Below are 27,930 nucleotides of genomic sequence, written 5' to 3' on the forward strand. Positions count from 1 at the left end.
CTTCATTTTTATTTGGGGATCCAGTTCTCTCATGAGAAACGTGGCACTGTTATGTCTCAGTCCAAGTATGTTCAGAAACTTTTGGACAGATTTAACATGCAAGAGTGTAAGCCCATATCTACTCCTATGGAACCGGGGCTGAAACTCACAATGCATGATGCAGGAGAATCAGTTGATGCCACACTTTACAGTCAAGCTGTTGGATGCCTCATATATCTCTGCAATACTAGGCCTGATATTCAGTTTGCAGTATCTCAGGTGAGCAGGTATATGCACAGCCCTAAAACTATGCATTGGCAGGCAGTTAAGCGCATCTTCCGTTATTTGCAAGGCACCAAGTTTTTTGGCTTACTATTTCCCAGGGGGGGTGACTTGCAGATGCATGCCTACAGTGATTCAGATTGGGCTGGTGATTATGACACTAGGCAGTCCACTAGTGGCAATTGTTTCTTTTTGGGAAAATCTTGCATTTCATGGCTAAGCAAGAAACAATCTACAGTGGCTACCTCATCATGTGAAGCTGAGTACAGGGCAGCTTTCACAGCAACAGTGGAATGTGTCTGGCTGAGACGTTTATTTGTTGATCTTCATCTGTCTTTGGAGGGTCCTTCTCCAATTCTCACTGATAGTCAGAGTGCCATTGCCGTGGCAAAGAATCCAGTGTTTCATGCTCGCACGAAGCACATTGAGGTTCACTATCACTACGTCAGAGAGAAGTTACATGCAGGAGAGATCAGTATGATCTTTGTGTCCACACATGACAACGTTGCAGATATCTTCACCAAAGCACTACCACGTGAGAAGTTTGAGGCATTTCGCAGTGCCCTGAACTTATATCCGTTTGGTGATTGATCAGCCTTGTACATGACATTGGCACTGCAGGGGGGTGTTGGAATTATATCTATAATTCAGCAGTGACCAATGTAATATAATAAGTTAGTTAGGGGCACTTTTCCCTCCTTTAGAGGTTTTTCCCCCTAACTGCAGTTAGTTCACTAACTATGGTTAGTGACTACTAAGGTTTTGTCACTATGACAAAACCTTATCTACACTACTTTGTGTTGTACTTTCTTACACTCTATTGTGCAACTACAGCTTCCAAGCTTTTGTCTCTCTCACACTCTCTTGCTCTCACTCTCTCTATCCCTTCATATTCAACAACTGTTTCCTCAAATCCTGAAGTTTTGTGAGGTGACCATTCATGGAATCTCCTTCATCCATATGTGTACGAGATAGCTCTCTCTTCAGGAAGGAAACTATGGTATTATTTCTTGCTGCAAACATGCTCTGTAAAATCCTCCAAGCTGCCTTCAAGGTCTTGCATGATCGAGTGTGAGAAATAATGAACCTCTTGATAGAAAGAGACATAACAAGTAGAGCTTGTGCATCCCTAGAATCCCATCTTTTCTGCTCTGCTATGGGAGCCATTGGAGTAGCAGGTGCTGCTCCAATCACTTGTCCTGCATTTTGACCTCTACCCTTGTCTCCAGCTGTAGGAGTCACAGGTGTAGCCACAGTTTCTGGCCTTGCTTCATCTCCATTGACATAATCCCAGAGATGTCTGCCAACCAAAATGTTGCGAACCATAAAACTCCACAAGGAGTAGTTGGTGCCATCCGACTTGACTGGAGTAGCAGCTGCTGCTCCAATCACTTGTCCTGCATTTTGACCTCTACCCCTGCCTCTAGCTGTAGGAGTGACAGGTGTAGCCATGCTTCATCTCCATTGACATAATCCCAGAGATGTCTGCCAACCAAAATGTTGCGAACCATAAAACTCCACAAGTAGTTGGTGCCATCCAACTTATCCTCTATGTGAGGACTCCAAACACCTCATTGGGGTTGTTCTGAGCCATTTTTATTAGAAAATTCAAAAATTCAGCGAACTAGACAAGTAAAATCCCTTCCTGGGATGTAAAATGCACAACCAAAGTCTGCCAAAAAATTCTGCCCACAATGACAGTTGCTCTCACAGTCTATCAAAGGCTTGAAATGCACCACAATGCTCTGCAAATGCCCAAAAATCTACAAAGTATATTTGCAAAAAGTGGCAAATGTCTGCAATTTGACTCACACTGAGTCCAAAACTGCTTGCAAATCTCCCAAATGATCTTTCAACTGCAAATTGCATCCAAAATGCAATAGCCCCAAATTTTTGCAAGAATTGCATCTGAAAGGGAGCAAATCAACCAAAAGCCCCAAATTTTGCAATTATCTGCAAAAACTACAAAAGTCCTAAATGCGCTCCCAGAATGCAAGCCAAACAATGGCTATCTGCAAGAATGCCTGCCAAAAACACCTGCAAGGAGTACAGCTGTACGGACGGGCAGGAGCGGGAGCTGGAGCTCAAGAGGCAGTACCGGGAGCAGTTGAAGCACGGGCAGGAAGAACCTGCTCTAATATCAAACGTGAGATTTGGGAGAGTAGAATGCAAGAGTGAGAGCAAGAGTGAGCTGAACGCTTGAATAGAAGAGATAGAAAGTACAAGTTTTATTTAAGTGACAAAACCCTTATCCTATCCACTAACCATAGTTAGGGATTGAACCTCAATGATTGAGGGAAAAGTGCCCCTAACCTACTTATTACATTACATTGGCCACTGCCTAGAATATACCAATAATTCTAACAAGACTAAAATGAAATTGTATAGTCTTCACAAGTAGTTGTCGCTTGGATAAAGAGAATATGAACTACTTTTAATTTAGCCTTCTTCTTTAGAGTTCTTCTTTTCATGGCTGAGTTTGCTCTTCACCTCCCGAGTGATGATAGAAACTCAGGAGTCAGCGCGAAGACCCTTGTATAAATGGATGCTCAAGTATGTGTGTGGATATGTATGGGTGAGAGCATATGTTTAGACCATGGTCTACACCCATCGTTGGGGATTGATGATGTTGATGGGGATGTCATGGCAGCTAGTCCCAGCTATGCATGATGGAAGTTATGGTTTTCAACATTGTGAGTGATTGTCATGAGATTAAGACTGTATGTGTGTTTTGTGTTTAGAGGATGAGTTTGGGCATGTTCCTAGATCTATCTTGATGTGTTTCCGCCATATTAGCGGACATGCAAATTTCACAATGTGAAGTTTTCATCCTGTTGTAGCTTGTTGATATTGCGATTAATTCTTTCTATCTTAAGTAGTGCATTGCCATATCAGCCAGATTATCTTAGCATTTTTTGCTTAGAAATACTCGTTTGGGAGAGACTAAATTGAAATTGTATAGTCTTCACAAGAAGTTGTAGCTTGAACAAAGAGAATGCACTTCTTTTCTATTAGCCTTCTTTTTTAGTGCTAGCCTTGTCACTGCTGAGTTTGCCTTTGACAGGTACTCAGTATGCAGACCTTTGTATAAATGGATGCTCAAGTATGTTGGGTGAGTGGATTTGTATGTGTGAGAGGATATGCTCCTTCAGTCATCTAGATTCTTGTCGCAACTCTAAATAGCACTTAAGAATTCTTGTTTATGGCGGGTAAGAAACCGTTGTTTCTTCCATGATATTAAGCGTCAATACTCTTTCCTAGTTTGATTCTAACTGGGTTGTCCTTGATCTTAGAGAACCAACGTTCCTTAAACGCTTTGCACTCATTGTCATACCAACTATTGATTGATTGATTGATTGTGTGTGTGTGTGAGAGAGAGAGAGAGAGAGAGAGAGAGAGAGAGAAGTAGAAGTAGAGTCTATTAACGTCCTCGGGGGGCCAAAAATGACCCTTGGGACCCGTCTCAATACAATGTAAAATAGAGTCTCCTCAAGGAGAGGGGTCAGGAGTCTATGAGTTCTTGACGCTAGGTAAAAAGACGAGTGACAAAAGATCCCAATGCTGTTGGAGAGGCAGTAGAGAGAACTGATGTCAGCTGAGCGGAGTCCTCCATTATCTGCTGGTAGTCCTCCCTGATATGTGCATATTGGGGGCACTGTAGAGCCACATGTGCCTCTGTCTCAACTGTCTGCATGTCACAAAGGGTACAGACTGTAGCATGTCTGGGCTGATGCATTCTAGCTCCCTTCTCAATCGCAAAGAGAGAGAGAGAGAGATTATTATAGTCTTCCGAAGAGAAATATGATACAAGCTGAAAGGGTGGAGCTACTAAAGGAGCATCATCACCCATGCTAAATCCTAATTACTACATAGTCAGAACATCAAAGGATGGAGCTATTAAACGAGAATCATCACTCATGCTCAATGCTAAGTACTAATAGTCATAACATCATTATCATCATCATCATCATCAATTTATTAGATACGTGAGTGGAGGCCATAAACGGGGAGTGATATATCATGATGGGCCCGGTGATGGGTGGGGTTCTACTTGCATGAGGTTAGAGATGGAATGCTAGCAACTATCTATGGATGTGGGTCGTCATGGCCTCTTGGCGATGGCTCTACATATGACAAGAGCCACATTAACCCTTGTCGGTCATGCTGGGGCCGTGAACATGGATGGGATGTCCCCAAGCATCATTTGTGTGTCTGCTTTTGTCGAGTGTGTTGTGTCATTCGCCCTGGATCTCTATGTGATCTAGCTGGAAGATTTTCATACTCATGCTCTACAATAAGTCTAGCCCTCTATCTCTGCGATCTCAATAGCGCTCTCTATACTTAACTGCCTCATGGATGGGTTGCTAAGCATCTTTGATTTGGATAGGATAAGAATTAGGAGAGGAGTCTGAAGCCGTCTTTGAAGAGAATGATAGCGGCCTCGGATCTCATAGTATATAGGGCATTTGAACACGAAGTGCTTCTCTGACTCAATCTCTTGTTGATCACACAAGGTGCAGATGCGACTTTCCCTTGGGTATGTCCTCAGCTCATCCACTCTCAATGCAGAGTCAATGTGATGAAACGTGGAAGTGTCCGATAGAGATCCTTAGTGAATGTGGGAGGTGGATCCGGGTGTACTCTGGTAGATCAATGACTCCGCAGAGATGCGCAAGCAATGATCCCTGCAGACGCTGCACTTCACTCGGTGCCAACTAGGTTTTGAATGTGTGTAGCTATAGGATGTCCTCACGTATGACCTGTTTGACCTCGTGATATCTGAGGGGGATAGATGGAGCCTCAATGCTGTACTGAAAGGGGGATAATTTGTCCATGCGGCGCCCCAATATGTCAGACCACCTGCATTTGTGCGCATAGTAGCATTTTTTATCACTGTAAGCCGCTAGTGCCATAGAGGAGGATAGTGATGGTCATGGTAATCTACGTCGCCCTAAGGTGCAAGTGCTGTACTCCTTGACCCGGTACAAATATGTAATAACTTGGATTGCCACTTGAAGTTGCAGCAGCAGAGATGACCTAAACTTAGCTTGGATGATCTGGTGGTTAACTAAAGGCTTACTGCGGATCATCTGCGATAACATGAGAACCTCTAAAGTCGCTCTACCCTAGCCTAGTGTGCATCTGAGAGACTTGACTGCCAACAAGGGCTGCCATACATGCCTGCTGGTCGGATGAAGGAGAGAGCCTTGGTTCGAGCGTCGTGAAAGTGTGAGTGGAAGCAATGTCTCTCGAGCTAGGCTTATGTAACATATCCTCTACTCAAACCGGCTGCATTGGTGGTCTCCTTGTGAAATTGGGGTTAGAGAAGAGACATTATAAATATGTGTATGATGAAATAATGGGGATCCATCAAAAGTGAACCACTTTCTATGCATAGATGCTGGGATGTGTTAAAGATCATAACCTCGATCTTACCAAGGTTGACCCTCAAATCATGTGATTCATAGAATGCCTGTAACGTATCTAGGTGTCTTTGGAGGCCCTCTATAGAAAGGAATAATAGCACCACGTCATCTACATACAGAATCAAGGAACCATTGAAAAAGCATTCAGCCCCCCCTAGTGTCTCCATAAAGGTCTAGAGCGCGTCTATGTAGAGGCCAAATAGGGTTGGTGATAACGAGAAACCTTGTTGGACCCCAATAGCGCTCATAATCTCCTCTATTGAAACAAACAACATAACGATTCTTTAAATTTCACAAGCGATGACACTCAAATGTTCCTCCCAGCCAACCTCTATGTCAGCAAGCTATCATATGCACGTCTCTCACCTTTTTTTCACCTTGCACGCTGTACACAAAGCCCACAAGTCCCTAGACAGTTCCGGATGCCACATGTCACATTCCTAGGTCCATCCTTTGGGACACCATTTACCCCTCTCTTGGAGTATCATTTAATTCCATTTGCCCCTTGGCAATTACACATTTCGGTGCACCTAGGCCCCTGACCTTAGGACCCCATCTAGTCAATGTCAATTCGCTCTCACCAAGGACCTTGACATTGATTCCTTTAACCATATACTTGAAGCGCAATACCTTAGAAATTGAAACCACTCTAATAGCACTAGGATTGCACTTATTGCACATGAAATCATAGGTACCTTTTGGGCATTAACTAAGGCCCGTGTCTTGGCACCCTAGGCTAAATTCAGTGACAGTTAGTTTGGACACTTCACCATCACCACCACGTCCCCGTGACACGGATCCTTCTGAGGTCATGTTATCTCGGCTTGAGCATAACATTCCTTCCCTCTTCAAGTATTAGCATCATCGATGATAAAATTTGGGAATTCTCTCCCCATCTAGTACACGGATTCCCAGATAGGTTTAGATAGAGGTAGACCATGCCATGCAACCAACACTGTGGGTATCTTCCGATTGCATACTTGCATTGTTCCTCGGTCCAAGATTCTTGTTAGTTTGCACCTTGGATTATCCTCTATCTCCTGAAACAAAACAACACGCTCGATTAGTGAGTCATCTAGGTGCAAAAACTTCTTTAAATGAGAAACATGAAACACTGGGTGCACCTTACAACCCTGTGGTAATTCCAACTTATAGGCTACCTTGCCTATGCTTTTAAGAATTAACCACTGCCCACAATATTGAGGCAATAACTTAGCACACTTTCCTGCAGTCAAAGACTAAGAGTGAAGGAATTCTTAGAAAAACTTTTTCTCCTTCCTTAAATTCTTTAGGGGATCTATTTTCATCCACATACGCCTTAGCTCTATCCATAGCTTGGCGGATGTTAGCTCTCGCAAGTGCTAGCATTTACTGCATCTGAACTACATAGCTCGCGGCACTAGGCAATTTCTGAGTTATTCCAACCGTAGTTGGATTTGTTGGTATCTAACCATAGTTCAGCTCGAATGGACTCATTCCTATAGAGGAAAGTTTTCTGTCATTGTAGGCAAATTCTAAAAGTCGCAACCACTTGTCCCACGTATGTTGCCTCAATGAATCATATGCTCTAAGCATATCCTCTAAAGTTTGGTTGACTATTTCTATCTGACCATCCGTTTGTGGAGGATCCGCACTACTCATTCCCAACTCAGTCCCTAGTACTTCAAACACTGTAGTCCAAAAAAATATAGTAAATTTAACGTCTCTGTCTGACATTAAGGATTTGGGTAATCCATGCAGAAGAAATATATGTTTAATAAACAAATCCGCTACATGCGGGCACTAACAGACTCCCTAGTCGGAATGAAGTGAGCCATTTTGGTAAGAAGATCAACCACCACGAGGATAGAATGATATCCACCTTGTGTCGTAGTAGGTAGACCCACTATAAAGTCCATGGAAATGCCCTACCACTTGCCTAGTGGTATTTCCATTTTGTAAAAGTCCAGGTGGCTTCACCCGCTTTGCCTTACTCACTTGACATGAAAAACATGTCACATATTCATGAAAATGTTTTTTCATTTTGGCTAAAAGAAATCGTGCTTTACGAGATCATATGTCTTCTCGACACCTGGAGGTCCCGCACAGGGGCTATCATGGCACTGTTGAATGACTCTTTGCTTGAGATCATTTTGATTAGGTACTACTACCTTGCGATTTCTTTTTAGCATACCATCCACTATGGTATATCTTGCGTAAGGTTATCATTTCTGGATGCCAAATCATTCTTTTCCCAGGGTTAAAGCACATAAGCCTTAAGCCAAAGGCTCTGGATGAGTTCACCTTTGGAGTTTCTCTAATCTCGGCACACCGCATCGGCAACTTTATTTTCCTTCCCTCTTCGGTACTAAATCGTCATGTTAAACTCTTGCATGAGTTCTACCCACCTAGCTTGGTGGCCTCTCAGGCTAGGTTGTTTACAAAAATGTTTTAAAATATCATGATCGACACAAACATATAACTCTGAATCATACAAATAATGTATCCATGTCTTCAAATCATGGACAATGCCATACAACTCTAATTCATGAGTTGGCTAATTTTGTTGAGAGGGAGAAATCTTCTTGCTTTTCCTCTTGGAGGAGAACTACTCCTACCGCATTGCCACTTGCATTAGTTTCTATGAAAAACGGTTTTTGGGGATGAACTATTTGGGGATGAGCTATTTTTGACACTGGTGTTGAGACCACAGCTTGTTTTATGGCGTCAAAACTTTCTTGTTGATTCTGTCCCCATATAAAAGGTACTTTATTTGAAGTCAAATTAGTCAATGGCGATACAATCTTGGAATATCCTTTGATATGCCTTCGATAAAATTGGACAAATCCCAAGAATAATTGCAAAGCGATCAAACTCTAAGGGATAGGCCAAGTAAGTATCGCGGCCACTTTCTTTGGATCCAATCCCACCCCCTTAGGAGTAATAATATTCAAGTCTTACCATGCTTCGATAAAATTGGACAAATCCCAAGAATAATTGCAAAGCGATCAAACTCTAAGGGATAGGCCAAGTAAGTATCGCGGCCACTTTCTTTGGATCCAATCCCACCCCCTTAGGAGTAATAATGAATCCTAAATATTCAAGTCTTACCATGCTTCGATAAAATTGGACAAATCCCAAGAATAATTGCAAAGCGATCAAACTCTAAGGGATAGGCCAAGTAAGTATCGCGGCCACTTTCTTTGGATCCATTTCCACCCCCTTAGGAGTAATAATGAATCCTAAATATTCAAGTCTTACCATGCACAAACACAATTTTATTTTTATTTACGTACAGACTGGCTTTCCTCAAAGTATTGAACACTATTTTTAAGTCTTTGCAATGCTCATCAATATTTTTTGCTGAAAACAAGGATATCGTCAATAAAATATACTACAAACTTTCCGATATATGGTCATTGTAAATCGTTCATAAGCTTGACAAATGTAGTTGGAGCATTGGTAAGTCCAAACGGCATTACCAAAAACTCATAATGTCCAAACCTGCTTCTAAAAGCGATTTTTATGCACGTCCTTAGCTCTAATGCGGATCTGATGGCAGCTACACTCAGAATCTATCTTGCTTCATGTCTATTCCTGTGGGATTTCGAGAGTCTCCTTGAGAAGCACCTCTGCAAATCTGCAGTGAATGATTGTCAAGCAGCCCGCATAGCAGTGAGAAATCCCTTCTGTAGAGTCCAAGCAAGGAAGGCTGCCTTCTTCCATATAGCTGTACCAGCAATCAAGGTTCACGGCGTACGTACAATCCAAATGGCCGTACGGCAGCCTAGGCCCTGCATTGGGATCACCGCCGAATTCCGTATGCCAGCCCTTCTACTTGTTGTGGAGCTCATGGCACCGTCTTTCCTTCCGTTTTCGTGCGTCTTTTCTTCCTCAAGCTTTCACGCCCCTCCTCTTCACATCGGCCAGCCCCTACGTTGTTCCAAGGCTTTCATTTCTTCTTTTTTAAGTTGCACGGGCATGCCTTGTGGCAGCCCATGTCTTCATTTGTTCCCAAGGTTTTAATTTTGCTCCTGGTTCTTTGGTCCCTTGTTGTAGGCCATCTTCTGGTGGTTCTAGTGATGCCCTATAGGCCATGATATGTGCCTTGTAGGCATAGATATAGGCACTTATAGTTTTAGTGCCTTTTAGGCCACTTAGGACACTTAGTCCTATGTGACACCTAGAACACTTAGTCCTAGGGTCTAGGTACAAGTACTTTGTACTCTTTCTTTTCTAATACTCTAGTTGACGTGACGGCTGTTCATCTATTGACTCTTTTGTACCTTGTATTCTCTCTTTTGCCTATCGAACCTACAGTGGTATCAGAGCCACGTTTAGATTCGTCTCCTGCCCCCAGACTCACACCAGCTCCCTTCAGCTTCTCTGCTTCTTCATCCGTACAGTCCGTACGGCTGTACGGACGACCGTACTTACAGTCATACAACTCCCATATCTGAGCCATCGTACGGCTCCGTACTTGCGCCGCCGTACAGCCATACAGATTCGTATCTGCATTGCCGTACAATCGTACAGCAGTCTCCGTACATGTTTTCGTACTGCACTATGTACGTCTCTGTACACAGCTCCGTACTGCTCTCTGTACCTGCACTCTGTACAGTCAGCGTACTTGTCTTGTAATGTGTTTTCATACAGACGTACATCATGCATCCGTACAGCCATACATTGGATTTCGTACTGTTTCGTACATTAGTTCAGTACTTGCGCTGTACGCTGTACTTGCATTGTACTTGCTCCGAGATTTGGTACAACATTTGGCACGTGTGAAATCATTTGCAGACATTCTCAAAATTTGGGCCTTTTGAGGGCTTCTGTTATCCTATCTTCCTACAGTGAAAGCCTACATCTTGAGGTCTATACTTTGGGACAGGTGCACTTTTGGAGTCAATTTGTGGACAGCAAGTCCTAATTTTGCAGTTGCAAGCCTTGAGGCTATTTTTTTGGGATTTGATATGCAATTTCTTATTTGATTGCAATACATTGGGTCAGACTGGAGAACATTGAGTCAGATTTTCAGACATTGAGTCTTTTCTCCAGGACATAGAGTCAGATTACAATACATTGGGTCACATTTGCAAAAATCTCGGCAAAATTTGGGGCTTTTCTACATTTGCCCTCTTTTTGGCCTATTTGCTGTTTTTGCCGTGAACATTGCCTAACACAGTCACATTTGGGTCAGATCTGCATTTGCCCTTTGATCTGGGTTGGAAATTTGCAGATATTTGCTGTCATTTTTTGGACAGCCAGCTCTGTGCAGTGATAGCCTTGAGGTGGCCATGGGTAATCCAGACCACTATTCTTTTGATCAGCTAGTTACTTTGCTTTTGCAGGAAGAGCAAAGACGTGCTAATAGACAAGCCATTATTCCTGATCATGCATTTGCTTCACAGCAGACAGGAAGAGGCAAGGCTTCCAAGCCTATGGGCAAGCCTAAATCTGCACATAGCAGTTGCAATTCCTCCCATGCATCTAAAAATACAGCAGATAAGTCAAAGAAGAAAAGATGCAACTATTGTCGCAAGCCTGGACATGACATTTCAGAATGCAGGAAGCGTATTGCTTCGGAGAAAAAGAAAGCAGGATTGACAGTTAATGCCTCACATGCTATTGAATCCCATGAGCCAGCAGATGCTTCACATGCACATGCTCTCCAGGATGATTGGGCATGGGCTGTCCATTGCTCATTTGATCCCTCCAAAGCTGATGCACTCTTTACTAGTAGCTAATGATGCTCAGTCTTGGTATTTTGATAGTGGTGCTTCCAAGCACGTCACATCTTGTAGACAGTTGTTTCATTCTTTAGCTAATGCACCTCGAGGGGGAACTGTCACATGTGCTAATAATGCCTCCTATGCTGTAAAAGGAATTGGAGATGTGCAGCTTACATCCATTTCAAGCCATCCTGTCACTCTGACAAATGTTCTTTTTGTGCCTAGAATTGAAGGCAACTTGATTTCAATTTCAGCAATTGCCACTTCAGGTTTCAGAGTGATTTTTAATGGCTACAGATGCCTAGTTTATGATCTTCATGATGACAATGCCATAGTTCTCACTGGCACTTTGCAAAAGGGTGTTTATCACCTTGATCATCACTCAGCTGCACTTTCTATTGAAGCATTTGCTATTTCAGATTCACAGCTTGCTGAAACTCATCTTTGGCATGAGAGAATGGGTCATCTCAATTATATAGCTCTTGCAAAGCTACATTCATAGCAGATGACAAATGATGTACCTCAAACTCTCACAGTTTCCAAATATGTTTGTGAGGGTTGTCTTTTGGGTAAGATGCATCAGTTTCCTTTCCAAAAGAATTGTCCAAAACTCTCACAAAAGAAATTGCAGCTAGTGCACAGTGATGTCTGTGGCCCAATGAGGATAGTTGCCATTGGAGGGTACAAATATTTTATGACTCTCATTGATGACTTCACAAGATATTGCTGGGTATATCCTTTAAAAGTCAAATCTGAAGTGTTCTTATGCTTTCAAAGGTGGCTGAATATGGTTGAGAATGAATGAGGATGCAAGCTTGTCACCCTCAAGACAGATAGGGGGGGAGAGTATATGTCAAAGGAGTTTGATGCATTTTTGTCTTCACGGGGCATTGTTCACTCATGCACTACTCCTTACACTCCTCAACAGAATCGTGTTTGTGAAAGGAAAAACAGGTCCACAATGGAGATGGCCAGATGCATGCTTAAGGCCAAGTCTTTGCCCAATAAATTTTGGCTTGATGCAGTGATGTGTGCCAACTATGTGCTGAATATATCACCTACACGGGCATTGAAGACTGTTACACCTTATGAAGCATGGAAAGGCAGGAAGCCTTCACTTTCACATATGAGAGTTTTTGGGTCTCTTGCATATGTTCATGTACCATCTCAGTTGAGACATAAGCTTGATGACAAGGCAATCAAATGTATATTTATTGGTTATAGCCAGGAGAGCAGAGGCTATAGGTTATACCAACCAAATACTGGGAAGATTATTGTCAGTAAAGATGTAATCTTTGCTGAACATTTAGCTTCTCCTCTTGTGGACTGCAAAGCTAAGCCAGATGTTGACATGTTTGATGCCTTTGACTCTTGGTTACCTCTGCCTTCCTCAGAGGAAGACTTTGACCAGCAACATGAGCCTCCTGCAGGTCCTCCAACAAGCAATGATCAGCCACTACCCCATGCTGATTTGCAAGTTTCTCTTCCAGCACAAAATGATCCCACTATTCATGATGCAGTGATTGAAGAAAGTGCTGTCAGTAGACAGCAAAGGCAAGTTCCCAGGTGGCTTCTTGATACATTGAGGGACAGCAAACAAGATCAGCGTTTTGCTGCCCGGACAAGATTAGGGAATAGACAGATGCATGGTCACTTTCTTGAGTTTGCACTCCTTGCTACAGCTTGCAATGAAGAGCCTTTGTGCCATAAAGATGCTTTTGACAGCAAAGAGTGGATGGATGCAATGAGAGCTGAGTTACAATCCATTGCCAAAAATGACACATGGGAATTAGTAGATCTCCCTCTCGGCAAGCATGCCATTGGTACTCCATGGGTCTACAAATTAAGAAGGAAAGATGATGGCAGTATAGATCGATACAAAGGCATGCCCAACAACAAGGCATTGACTTTGAGGAGACATTTGCTCCCACATCCAGGATTACTACCATCAAATGTGTCATTGCCATTGCAGCCCATCACCATTGGCAAGTGCACCAACTTGACATCAAGACTGCTTTTCTACATGGGGATCTGCAAGAAGAAGTCTATGTCACACAACCTCCCAACTTTGAGGTTGTTAATTTTGAAAACAAGGTAGGGCGGCTGAGAAAAGCCCTTTATGGTTTGAAGCAAGCACCCAGGGCACGGTATGCCAAAATTCATGCACACTTACTATCTCTTGGTTTTTAGAATAGCCCCACAGAACCCACTCTTTATGTCCGTGGGTGTCATGTGCACGGATTGGTATCTGACGTGTACTGGGTACACAAGACTAGCTCAGGTAGCCTGGGGAGGCTTAGAGCTAGGCAGGCTTGATTCTCAGGTTGAGTGGCAAGGGTACGAACCAGTTTGGGGTCTTCGCTATTTTTGGCGCTCGGGGCCCGAGTCTATAAAAGGAGCCCAGGGGGTTCAGTTCTCAGTGTGCTGATGGGAGCAAGTTTTGTTCCCTGGTGCTAGGTCTGATCCTGGATTGAGTCGCGGACGCGCGCCTGCATCTTAGCGTAGCCCAAGGCCCAGTGGCAGATCCTAGGCTTCACAGCGCCACCTGGTGGTATGGGACACCAAGCTGGTTTGGATCTGATTGGTAGTTCTTGCCAGTAGCTCAGCTCGTGGCTCGGAGGGGACATCTCCTGATTCGGGATCACATCCCGTAGATGTCATGGTTGGGTGGTGAGTAGCCTGCTCAGTTTCTCACGTTGTGTGTGTTTGTTTTGCAGATTAGGGGTTTCAGGAGTGCTGGGACGTGTCAGTTGGTATCAGAGCCAACTCCTGAGGTAGGAATTTCTGATGCGAATACTTTGGACGATTTCTCCCTCCAAGTATGCCCTAAATTCGAAATTTGCTCTGCAAGTTTTGGTTGGTTCATGGGTTATCAGGGTGGTCAGGATGTAGGGAAAAGGTAGGAGAAAGAGAAAGCAAGATTCGGAATTGCTGAAGGGATTAGGTGGGAGAGGGCTGAGGCGTAGCTAGGAGAGTGCAGGTAGGAGAGGCGATAGAGGAGCTGAGTGGCAGGCGTGGAGTTCGAGGCTGGTCAGGGCTGCGTAGGGTTAGAGGACACAGAGGCGTGTGGCTGTGTGGTGCGCCATGGCTGGAAGGAGTTTCGGCCAGGGCAGGGTGATGCGCAAGGGGCTGGAATAGGGTGCAGCCACTCTGAGGGAAGGTGTTGCTTTTTTCGAAAAAGCACCACCCTCCAAAGTTGGGAGGGTGAGCTTTTCCGGGAAGCATAGCTTCCTAGATTAGCTGCCCTATTCCCTATATAACTTGGCAAGGTCCCAAGCTCAGCCATAGCCTTGTGCGAGAAGCCCTCCTTGCCCATCGACTCGATTGCGCCATCAGGATTTCGTACAACCCGCGTCAGCTGTCGTACAACCCACGTCAACAACCGTACGGACTGCGTCAGCATCCGTACAGATCGCATCAGCAACCATACGGACTGCGTCAGCATCCGTACAGATCGCGTCAGCAACCGTACGGACCGAGTCAGCATCCATACAGATCGCGTCAGCAACCGCACAGCCGCGACAGGCATCCGTACTGTTGCGTCAGTACGGCCAACAGGAGGATTCCGTACCGTAGGGATTGCTGCAGATTTTCGTACACTGCAGCCTGCAGCGAATCCAGCAAGGGAAGAACTTCGGGGATATTTGCGCCGCTGTTCGCCAGTTTTTAGCATCTTCTTTCGTCAGCATCTCTTGGGATGGTTTTTTTTTTTGCTCCACTCTCCTTTCAGCTTTGATTCCCCCAGTTATTTCTCTCAGTTTATATTCGTTTCAAATCAGATTTCAGATATGTCTGATTTTGCAAATCCCGAGTTCACCATGGGAGATCAGGATTTGGATTACACTCCTGTGGGAGAGGAAGACTAGGGTCTTTATGACGATCTGATTACGAAGAAGGCCTTAAGTGAATTCACCACTGCTCTGGATGGAAAATTCGAGCAGGTTAATGCGAATCAAACGGGGTTGACACAGCAACTCCAAGGGATTTAGGCGACTCTCACCCTTCTGGCTAGCACTGTGCAGGCACTCACGCATGTGGATGCCATGGCTTCAGTGCTAGGTCCGAACATAACTCCAGACCCTTTTCCAGGAGATCAAAAGTCTCGAACTAAGGAGGTTGTTGACACTTGGTTACACAAGTGGCAGGTATACTTCCAGTTCCACCCGTACCCAGATGAAAAGAAAACCAGCTTGCAGCCGGCTTCATGTCAGGAAAGGCGTTGCTATGGTGGAAGGAACTCCAACCTAAGCCAGAGACATGGATAGATTTCGAAGGGGTTTTCAGGAAAGAGTTCCTGAAGAAGGAGGACGATTATGATATCGTTGGCAAGCTTAAAGCCCTCGATATGTCAAAGCTGAACTTATCATTTGAAGTTTATCTTCAAAGGTTTCGAGATCTGCAGACCAGGGCCACAAAGATGGATCCAGTGACCTTGTTAGGTTTCTTTGTGGATGGTTTGCCAGATTTGTACAAGTTGCAAATCAAGAACAACAAATGTACAACGTTGCAAGAGGCCATGAATTACGCACATATTTATGATGATACCATGGCCGGTGCAAAGGCAACTACAGTTTCCGACACAAGTGGAAAGAACAAATGCAAGTTCTTTCAACCTACGACTGGTACCGGGGAGACGAAGTCTACGGACAACGCCTCCAAGAAAAACTTGACTCAGGCAAAGAATGGTCGAGCCCATTTCCTTCGCACCTTGAAGCTTAAAAAAGAAGGACGTTGCTTCTACTGCGAGGAGCGGGGCCACACCAAGAATGAATGTCCAAAGGGCAAGAATCAAAAGTTAGCGCTCGGACCGAAGCTCCAGGCGGGTCCAGGTACCAAAGCCAAGGGAGCGAACCAAGTTTCGATGACAGGTATTTCAGTAAATGTCATTACCTGCCCACTTTCTTGTAATTGCACTTTCAATACTTCGTTGTTTGGTTCCCATGATCCTTTCCGAGTTTATGGAGAAGTTAGGGGCCAACAGGTTCACATTCTCTTTGATCCGGGCAGCTCTCACAACTTTGTTAATTACAAATTTGTGCAGAAGATGGGGCTGTCCACGGTACCTAGTGATCACACCTATGAGGTGCAGCTTCCAGCTGGAAAGCAGTTTTTGGGATCGCAAGGTTGAAGCGCTTCCTATCCAGATTCAAGCTTACACAGGGGCTCTTACATGTTATGTTATGCACCTGGAGCATGTAGACTTGTTAATCGGAATAGAGTGGTTAAAAACCCACAATATTCAGATTGGATGGACGGAGCATACACTTTCTTTTATAGATAAGGACACCCAATTTTGTATTCAGTGTGATAAAATTCCCTCTTCTCAGGGACCTATTGTATCTGCGATACAGCTTCGGAATATATAAACACTTCTCATTATGATGTCTATCAGTGTGTTTTGATTCCGCTTTCTTCATTTGTTGTCTCTGTAATTAACATGAATGATTTAAGTGTGTTTGAACACTGTGAATTGAGAATGTTGTTAGATAGTTTTCAGGATGTATTCCCTGCTCAACTGCCGGAAGGTTTACCTCTAGAACGGGCAGTCGATCATCGCATAGACTTAGTCCCAGGGGCTCAACCTATTAGTGTACCACCTTATAGGATGAGCCAGCTTGAGGAGGATGAGTTAGCTACACAGCTACAGGATTACCTGAATATGGGCTACATTCGCCCAAGTAAATCACCTTGGGGGGCACCTGTCCTCTTAAGAAAGAAGAAAGATTCCACTTGGAGAATGTGTATAGATTATAAACGATTAAATAAAGTGACAATTAAGAATCGATATCCTCTACCTCGTTCCGATGATTTGATAGACTGTTTGGCCGGAGCGAAGTATTTCACTAAGATTGATTTGCGTACGGGTTATCACCAAATCTGTATCTATGCTAAACACATAGATAGAACCGCATTCCGAACTAGGTATGGTCACTACGAGTTCCTTGTATTACCTTTTGGTTTGACCTTGTATTGACTGATCATCAGTCAATTAAGTATGTGTGTGATGGATCCAAATTGAGGGGACGGAAAGCTAGATGGGCAGAATTAAGCACCCGTTCTTGCATTACCCGATCCTACCCAGCCTTATGTTTTAGAGGCCGATGCGAGTGATTATGCGATTGGGGCAGCTCTATTCCAAGAGGGCAGACCTGTAGCTTTCGCGAGTAAGAAGCTAGACGACACCCAATATCGTTGGCCCACACTAGAAAAGGAACTTTATGCCCTTAAGGTTTGGAGACACTACTTGTATGGTTCAAAGTTCCTTGTATTGACTGATCATCAGTCAATTAAGTATGTGTGTGATGGATCCGAATTGAGGGGACGGAAAGCTAGATGGGCAGAATTAATGCAAGATTTTGATTTTGAAATACGTTATCGTAAGGGTTCCTTGAATAGTGTGGCGGATTCCTTAAGTCGAGTTAAGTTTGTAAATCTCTGTCATTTACGGAAATATCCTCAGACCTATTTCAATCCTTGAGAGGGCTATACGCAACTGATAATCATTTCAATTCTTATTGGCAGAGAGTCTAGGATGGGAGCTCCATGGTTGACCAAGACTCAGGGATTGTGCCACCTACGGTACAGGCGGCGGGAGGTCAGTGGATGATTAGGAACGGCTTGCTGTTCCGGAATGAAAAGATTCGTGTGCCAGATGTTCTGGACCTTAAATCCAAGATTCTCTGGGAGTGTCATGATGCTCCTAGTGCTGGACATCCGGGTATACATAGGACTCTGTCTCTTGTGAAACATACCTTTTATTGGCCTAAGATGCGTGCATTTATTGAGACCTATGTAGTAGGTTGCCGGGTTTGTCAGGTTACTAAGGCAGAACGCCTTAGAAGCGCGGGTTTATTACAGCCATTACAGATTCCAAGTAATAAATGGGAAAGTATTTCCATGGATTTTATTACTGGTTTGCCTCGAACACGCAAGGGTCATGAATCCATTTGGGTCATAGTAGACCGTTTGACAAAAATGGCTAGGTTCTTACCTACTAGAACAACTATTTCAGCTGTTCAGCTGGCTCACGAGTTTGTGGACCACTTGTTTAAGCTGCATGGTTTGCCATCTGACATAGTCAGTGACAGGGACTCAAAGTTTACAAGTAACTTTTGGACACTTGTTTTTGAGAAGTTAGAAACTACTCTAAGCATGAGTTCCTCAGATCATGCACAAATCCGATGGCAGTACAGAGAAGGTTAACCAGTTGGTTGAAGACATGCTTCGGGCATATGTATCTAAGAGACAGTCTTCATGGGAAGATTATCTACCTATGATAGAATTTGCTTACAACAATGCAAAGCATTCTAGTACTGGTTACAGTCCTTTTATGCTTATGTACGAGTTTCAACCTAAGTCACCAGTTATGGTTGGGTTAAAAGGAATTCAAAATGATGCTGCTAAGAACTTCTTGCTAGACATGCAGGAAATGTTGCAGTTTGCTAAGGAGTCTATTAGAAGTGCCCAAGATAGGGACGTTAAAGTCCATCCAGTCTTTCATGTCAGTAGACTGAAAGAAGTCTTGGGTGTGGATGATCAACTTGTTTCTCCTCACGAGATAATAGAAGTTACAGATTTGACTTTTATTTCACACGAACCTGAGTGTATTCTTGAATTTCGTGACAGACAGATTCGTAATCGATCTATCACGGAATACAAGATCAAGTGGAAGGATCGTGTTGAGGAGGATGCAACATGGGAGACATTACAAAACCTCCAGAGAACATTTCCGAGTTTTTTAGCGAACTGAGGAGTGAGTTCTTAGAGGAGGGGGAGTATGTCATGTGCACGGATTGGTATCTGACGTGTACTGGGTACACAAGACTAGCTCAGGTAGCCTGGGGAGGCTTAGAGCTAGGCAGGCTTGATTCTCGTGTTGAGTGGCAAGGGTACGAACCAGTTTGGGGTCTTCGCTATTTTTGGCGCTCGGGGCCCGAGTCTATAAAAGGGGCCCAGGGGGTTCAGTTCTCAGTGTGCCAATGGGAGCAAGTTTTGTTCCCTGGTGCTAGGTCTAATCCAAGATTGAGTCGCGGACGCGCGCCTGCATCTTAGCGTAGCCCTAGGCCCAGTGGCAGATCCCAGGCTTCACAGCGCCACCTGGTGGTATGGGACACCAGGCTGGTTTGGATCTGATTGGGAGTTCGTGCCAGTAGCTCAGCTGGTGGCTCGGAGGGGACATCTCCTGATTCGGGATCACATCCCGTAGATGTCATGGTTGGGTGGTGAGCAGCCTGCTCAGTTTCTCACGTTGTGTGTGTTTGTTTTGCAGATCAGGGGTTTTAGGAGTGCTGGGACGTGTCAGTGGGAGTGGATCTGATTTTTTAGTGCTGATTTTATATGTGGATGATATGCTAGATACTCAGCATATTGCAGCTTTCAAGTCTGATTTGCAGCAGATTTTTGAAATGTCAGACATGGGACAGCTCCACTTTATTTGGGCATTCAGTTTGCTCATGTTGAGGGGGGTATCATGATGTCTCAGTCCAAGTATATTGGACAGCTCCTTGATCGGTTTCAGTTCGAGGATTGCAAGCCAATCTCTACTCCAGTGGACACTGGCTTCAAATTTTCAGCTAATGATGGGAGCCCATCATGTGATATCACTCTTTATCAGCAGGCTGTCGGATGCCTTATTTATTTTATGTCACACCAGACCTGACTTAGAGTATGCAGTATCTCAGCTCAGCGGATTCATGCACATGCCCAGTTCACAGCATTGGCAGATAGTGAAGAGAGTCTTCCGATATCTCAGAGGCACTCAGGATTTAGCCCTCTTCTATGGTGATCAGGGTTCACTTACCATGCATGCTTACACGGATAGTGACTGGGCAGGTTGTTCCGACACCAGAGTGTCACATACTAGCAATTGTTTTTTGCTTAGCAATTCATGCATCTCTTGGCTCAGCAAGAAGCAACCGACAGTTGCCACAACTAGCTGTGAGGCTGAGTACAGGGCAGCTTTCACTGCTACAGTAGAGTGTGTTTGGCTTCGATAGTTACTTACAGATCTTGGTATTCGCCAGACATCCTCCACGATTGTCTACACTGACAACCAAAGTGCTTTGGCCATTGCGCGTAACCCAGTGTTTCATGCACGTACCAAGCATATTGAAGTTCACTATCATTATGTTCGGGAGCGGTTGTCAACAAGAGACATAGAGTTGTCCTATCTTCCCACAGAGGACAACATAGCAGATATGTTTACAAAGGCACTTCCTTGTCCCTAGATAGGCTTTACACTTGGTTCCCTTTGTTACATGATTTGACATCCCTTGTACATTCATAGGTGGCTATATCCTTTTGGATGAACATGTGCCACCATGATCCAAAAATACCAGGTATTCTGAAATGTTTCCAGAATACTTCAGCCCGTCCCATGGAGGGGGGTTTGTAGGCCATCTTCTGGTGGTTCAAGTGATGCCCTATAGGCCATGGTATGTGCCTTGTAGGCATAGATATAGGCACTTATAGTTTTAGTGCCTTTTAGGCCACTTAGGATACTTAGTCCTATGTGACACCTAGGACACTTAGTCCTAGGGTCTAGGTACAAGTACTTTGTACTCTTTCTTTTCTAATACTCTAGTTGACGTGACGGCTGTTCATCTATCGACTCTTTTTTATCTTGTATTCTCTCTTTTGCCTATCGATCCTACAGTTCTAATACTCTAGTTGACGTGACGGCTATTCATCTATCAACTCTTTTATACCTTGTATTCTCTCTTTTGCCTATCGATCCTACACTCTTGGACCTAGAGCTTTCATTTGCCTCCATGGCACAATTGCTAGGGGTTCTAGCACATCAAGCAACCCTTGACCACGCTCTGTGTTTTCCCAGGGTCCTGTCCACATGCAGGCCAACATGCATGTGCCAGAAATCAGGCTGTGGTGACATACCCCTCTCGTGAAACATTGCAAGCGTCATCGATTGCATTCTGAAATACGTGTGAATATACCATCATTCAAGCATGTATCATAAACTAGCATAGCATATATGATTGTTGAGAGCCTAGGGTAGCAATCCATATACACTGCAAAAAGCTCATAGTGACTAGTATACTGGTCATAGAAGTCCCAAGGCAGATATACAGTCAGCAAGTAGTACCAGATAATGTAACCAAGCGACCTTTAGATATCTGAGCCTGTCTGTAACAAAGAGACAGAGGTTCTACCCCTCTCTTGAGCATCAGGCCGTGCTCTAAACCTACGCTTCATTGAGCTTAAAAGAAAAACAACCGAAGGTGGCTCAAGCTAAAAGCTTCCAAGTAAAGCTGAAACAACTTAGGTGTATGTGCCAGATCACCCACTCTTATATCCACTTCCCTTATGTGCCAATACCTACTCTGGAACTAAGATCTCGTCAAGTCCCTCAACTTCTGGCTACACATAGGAGGCAGATCCCCTAGCACATCTCCTGGAAAGGTTTGAGAAGATTCACATTTCAAGCATTATGAATACTACAAAGATGTGGTGTCACGGGGGCGTGAAATTCTAAGTACTTTAATGTACTACAAGACCGTGACAATTTTGGTTGTAAAAGTCCAAGCGTGGGCTTAATAATGTGTAATTAAACGCGGCATGGTGCCTAGCACATAAGCGTAATTAATCCCTAGGCCCAAAGGCATTCCAAGGAATTAAAAGAGTGGTTGTTGGGAAATGATGAGGTGGCATTTTTAATGGGCCCCCTAGAGGGCCATGTACCTTGAGTGGCCCCCCTAGAGTTCCAGGTGGCTCTAGTGCCTTCTACATGCTCCTTTGCGATTCCTGGACCTTCCTGGGCCTTCTAAACTTCACATGTGTGGTTCTCTCTCTCATCTTCTCCCTTTGTTGAGCTTTGGACTGGTTTTTCAGCCTCCTTCAGTTGAATTCCGTTTTTCTTCATAACTCCTCACCTGTTTGGATTCCTTGACTTCCGTTTGGCCCGATGGTTTCCCCTCTGCCTCCCCTTTGCAGTGATATGCTTTTCCCTTCGTGCGTTTGGTAGAACGGGCAGAGCTGAGCTTTTCTTTTGCTGGTCGAATTTGCAAAAGTGGCTTTTTCTAGACGTTTTTGTTTCTAATGCCTCCTAGGCCTCTCCTCTTGCAAAGCTACAGCTTTCTGTTGAATTTCGAGTGGTCCCACACGCTGGTTGACTGATTTTTCTCAGTTTTGGCGGACTTTCGGCGATGAAACTTCTCTAAAACCTTCTCAATGCATTCCTCTCTGAAGCACACTTCTTTTGAGCCCAAGAACTCCCACTTCTTCACGATAGAAGTGCCTCTTGTCGCATTTTTCAATGGAATTCTTGCTGGTCGGCTCTTGTAAATGCTCTTTCTTCATGCCCTCTTTGGCTGAGAATGCAATTGGGCATTGGCTACTATGTCTTCTTGGTGATTGAGGACTTGGTTTGAGTTTTTAGGGCTTGGTGAGTTGTGATTTTGCTCTTGCAATTTCTTTTTGCCATAAGCTATTGGTTGGCCTCGTGTGCCGCCTCTTTCTTGGTTCACAGGTGCCCAGGCAGTGCTACATGAGTCATTCTTTGGTTGGGTACTTTGCTGATTTTATTTTGGAGCTTTGAAAAGCTTCGTGAATGCCATCTGGAAACCATTCAAAGAGAGTGCAGTTGGGGTGCAGTGTGATTGCATCTAGACAGCCAATGGAATTGCACTCGGAAAATAGAATGCCTTTGGATTGAGCCTATGGGTTAAGTGCACTTATGTGATGGTGTTCTACGCTTGAAAGCCTTACGAAGGCTTAGTGAATTGGGGCTGCATGCTCAGTTGCAGGGAAGGTCTCCTAGATGCAACTTGTAATCATTTCACTGTGAAATATAAAGAAATACCGAAAGGGGCGCCACAGTGTTTGGGGCCAATCGGGTGCACTTGTCTATGTTTGTTGAGCAGGGGCATTCTAGCCTCCATCCCTTTTTCAGTGGTTTTGTTTGTGAACAAATGGGTAAATGCCAAATGGTGATCATGCAATGGTTAATGGTTGTGATATATGTTTTGTGAGCTGTAAATAAGTGCTGAAGTGATTAAAGGTTTAGTTCCACTGCCCTCTAAGTGATTAGAGGCCGGTTTTATGTGGTATCTTCAAACCGTAAGCTACATCACTGATCTGCTAACATACGGTGCAAATCCTTACCAAAGCATCCATCTCTTGTCACAAACTTGGCCAAAGAAAGTCTCAACTGCTTTCAATAGAGCATCAATACATTGATGCCCTGCATGCTAGGCCCAAACTGCTTGTAACAGCAGAGACAACCATGCATATGAAGGAATCCATGTGTGAGAGTATGATGCAAATGCTGCTGTCCATCAGACAACTAATCATAATGCCTTTCAGACTCTCCATCCTCTTCATACTAGTCCTTCATTGCATCCAACTTAGGACTCAATGCATATGCTTCTCAGGCAACCTACTCTCTCAAGGTATGATGATCTGTCTGCACAGTGAAATGAGCCCCTTGCAAGTAATGCTCCCATGCAGAGAGAGCAAGAGCCACAGCCAACAACTCTTTCTCATATGCTTGCAAATTTCTTTCAGCATCTTGCAACATTCTACTCTCGTAGGTAACAACCAGTCCATTTTGGATGAGGATTGCAGCAATACTATTCCCACATACATCACAATGGATAGCATAAGCGTGACCAACATTGCCATGACCCATAGGAGGGTTTGCTATACCAGGCCCAGTGCCCTGCATACCAAGCATACCTGCAAGAGCTCCATAATGCCATGCATTCCACTTTGCATCCCTGGCTGCATGCTAGTGTTTCCATTCATAACTCTCTGCAATCCGGCTTGCATACCCCCAAGCATAATCCCTTGCATACCTTGCATTCCAGGCTAAAAACCAATAGGGTGATTTCCAAGCATTCCTTGGCCATTCCCAACTTGGCCAGCCACTTCTCGAAACACTGAACCACCACAAAAATATCCTGGATGCACTAAGGGATGCGGAATGACTTGCTGTCCCTGATTTGCATGCTGAGAACCATTGCCTTCGCCATGCAAATCAATACTAGGACCATGAAGAAACTGGTTCAATGGAGCACCTTGTCCATTTGGCGTGACTATTGGCTGTCCATTCAATGGCATAGGCCCATATGGCTACCTATCAGCATTCAATAGAAGCTCCCTCAAACAAAGATTGTCCATCTTGAGCAGACTCCTGTCTGCTATCCCAATCCTTGTCACTGTGTGACATACTTGCTGAATTCTCCTTGCTGCAACACAACTACAGCAAGCAATACTTGCAAGAGAGACGACCACAACCTCACCTTCTTAAAGAAGACGGTGATGTGTCCTCACCAAAGCAACCACAAACTCACCCCCTTAAGAAAGTTGGTGATGTCGCGGCAACGGAACCATGAGACCGGCCTGCAATGAATTAAAGGGCAGTAAAACTAACAAGTAACTGGTCAACACTGGTACATTAACAATTCATGAAAAGTATAACCAACAGATTGGGAGCTAGAGTGCCCTTGTACCAAGACAAAGATAGATTGGCCCCAACCAATGACCAACTTTAAAGCTCATTTTCCCCTTGCCCCCTCTAGTGGGACCAAACCAAGGTTCTTTGGGCTCCTCTTGGCCCTAGACCTTTCATTTTCCCCCAAGGCACAATTGCTAGGGGTTCTAGCACATCAAGCAACCCTTAACCACGTTCCTTGTTTTCCCAGGGTCTTGCCCACATGCATGCGCGAGAAATCACACCCTCGTGACATATCCCATCTCTGTTCAGAGTTGGAGCTCGACCGACAGGGGTATGACTAGGAGAACACTCGCGAGTAGCCGACAACACTCTATCGCCGACTTCATGCTCCCGCCGTCTCATCCACCTGGATGAACTGATGATGATAATGATGATACTGATGTGTAGTCGATCACTCTAACATGACTATGTAGTACTTAGCTCCGGCTTTTTGTATTTTGCATTGGTGTGGATGCTTGTTTTAGTAGCTCCACCCTCACAATTTGTTTGTATAAGGATTCTCACAGTCTCATAGACCCATTGGTCTTCCGAAGACTTAAATGAACTTTCTCTCTCTCTCTCTCTCTCTAGCACTGATCAATAAATCTTGGCCAATCATAAGAGTATGGTAGTTTCTAGTGTCCAAGGGGTCCCTTGCTTTGTGTATTGGCACAATGGTGGTGGTACTCCAAGCAAGTAGATCCACATCTGTTCGATGATGATTCTCAAAGCATGTGAGACTTGTCTGTCCTCCAAATACTCGGGTCTGATAATCACTCCATCCATTGATGCTCTTAGGACATGACCCCCCCAAAGGAAAAATATAAAAGGAAAAAAAAAGCATCTGAAGTATGAAGTTGGACTAGGTCCAACCGCATAATATGGTTGATCTCATCCCTGTATTGAAAGGTGGGGAGACGGTCCATCTAGATGCCCTGGCTGGGAAACCATTTGGATATTTGTGCATACAAAGCCATACTAACCCCACTTGTCAGCTAGTTGTATAGACAACTCTTGTGCCAATCTCGGTAATCTCCCTCTAGGTAAGGCCCACACCGTGTGGAGGTAAGTGACTGTCTGAAAGATGGCATCAACTTGGAGCGGTGTTATGTCTAACTTTGCCTGTATGATGTTGTTGGGGACTTAGGTCTTGCTCTGAATCATCCTAGATCCCATAGTCACTTGCAATCTCTCGAAGCGCTGCCACTCAGTCTCGTTGATAGATCACCTCTCTAGAATGGTGATGCGTACATGGCCGTTGGTTTCAATAATGTGTCGAATAGCCATCCTTTTGTTGAGGGGTCCTAGAAGTGTGCTTGAAAGCATAGTATTTCAAGACGACAGAGCACCTTGCCCTCGTGTAACACTTTGTGCCTTGCAAGTAACGGAAGATGCGTTTACAGCTTGCCAATGTGCTATCTTTGGGCTGTGCATATACCTGCTCACCTGTGATACTGCAAACTGAATATCGGGCCGTGTATTACACAAATAAACGAGGCATGCGAGAGCCTGACCGTAGAATGTGGCATCTACTGATTCACTTGCATCATACATAGTAAGCTTCAGCCCTGGCTCCATGGGAGTGGCTGTAGGCTTGCAATCTTGCATGTTGAACCGATCCAAGAGCTTTTGTACATACTTGGATTAGGACATAAGAATGCCACGTCTTTCTTGTATAAACTAGATCCCCTAATAAAAATGTAACATGCCCAAACCTGACATGTCAAATGTAGCTTTAAATTCAGCTTTGAAATCTACAATTATTTCTTCTTGTGACCCTGTGAGCAGCATGCTATCTACATAAAGAATGATGACCAAATTATCCCCCCATCCTTCTTGATGTAGAGGGTACTTTCAGTTTGATTGTTATGGAGCCCCTTGCTTGTAAGGAAGGTGTTAATCTTGGAGTACCATGCACGTGGGGCTGGTTTCAGCCCATACAAAGCTTTATTCAGCTTGCAAACTTTATGTGCATTACCCGAAATTTCAAAGCCAGGAGGTTGTTTGACTTAAACCTCTTCCAACAAGTCTCCATTAAGAAAAACTGTTTTTATGTCTAATTGATGAACATTCCAATCAAAATGTGCAGCCATAGCGATAACTGATCTGATAGTGGTCATCCTGGAAGTAGGAGAAAATGTCTACTCATAATCAATGCCCTTCTTCTGAGCATAGCCTTTTGCAACCAGGCGTGCCTTGTACCTGTCAATGGACCCATCTGACTTTCTTTTTACTTTGAAAACCCATCTGGTACCTATGGCATTCTTTCCTGTTGGCAAATCCACAAGATTCCAGGTCTGATTTTTCTCAATGGACTGCAACTCATCTTGCATGGCGTTCATCCAGGGCACATTGTCCTTAGCTTCTTTAAAAGTATTAGGCTCTTGCTCATCAAGAAGAGTACCTGCATGAGCTGATTCAACAGGAAGAGCCCCCCCTTCATGCCTTGCTGCACTACGAGTTCTGCCAGGCAAAGGAGCATCAAGTTTACTCTCCCTGAGAGTTTGGAGCAACCAATTGGGAATAGATTTGGCTGCGTGTATTTGTGTAATCTCTTGCCTGATAGCATCTTCTACTACTTGTGGAGGAACTAAATTAGCCGGTGGCTGAATTGGGTCTGTTTCATTCTCAACCTTTGCCACAAAGTGTGGAAAATGCTTAAACACATCTGATTTTTCTTTAAACCATAGACCCAAGTGTAGTTTGAGTAGTCATCAATAAATGTGACATAATAGAGATAACCACCCAATGCAGGACTCCTCATGGGACCACAGACATTACTATGAATGAGCTGTATTTTTCGAACCTTGAAGGGAAACTTGTGCATCTTCCCAAGTATGCACCCTTCAAAGGCATGAGGGGGAGGTGACTGCAAAGGAGGCAAAGCATCAACCATATAATGTTTTTGAAGTGTAGCTGCCATAACTCATATGCCCATATCTAGCATGCCATAACTCCGCATTCTGCATAGTAGCAGTGGGAGAAGAAATTGCAAGTGCATCATTCTGAAATTTGTGCCATGTGTGGTTATAAGTACAACCTCACCAATACCACAAACTAAATAAGAAGAATCATTTGC

General features: G+C 44.2%; 1 protein-coding gene across 1 annotated transcript in view; it reads left to right on the forward strand.

Moving 5' to 3' along the window:
• The window catches only part of LOC147901147 (polyribonucleotide nucleotidyltransferase), a 276,757-nt gene that overhangs the window by 161,359 nt on the left and 87,468 nt on the right, over positions 1-27,930 (forward strand). The window lies entirely within an intron of this gene.

Source organism: Dipteris shenzhenensis, chromosome 6, assembly GCF_047967505.1.
Source record: "Dipteris shenzhenensis isolate YYH24624 ecotype China chromosome 6, Dip_SZ_1.0, whole genome shotgun sequence".
Classification (NCBI taxonomy): Eukaryota; Viridiplantae; Streptophyta; class Polypodiopsida; order Gleicheniales; family Dipteridaceae; genus Dipteris; species Dipteris shenzhenensis.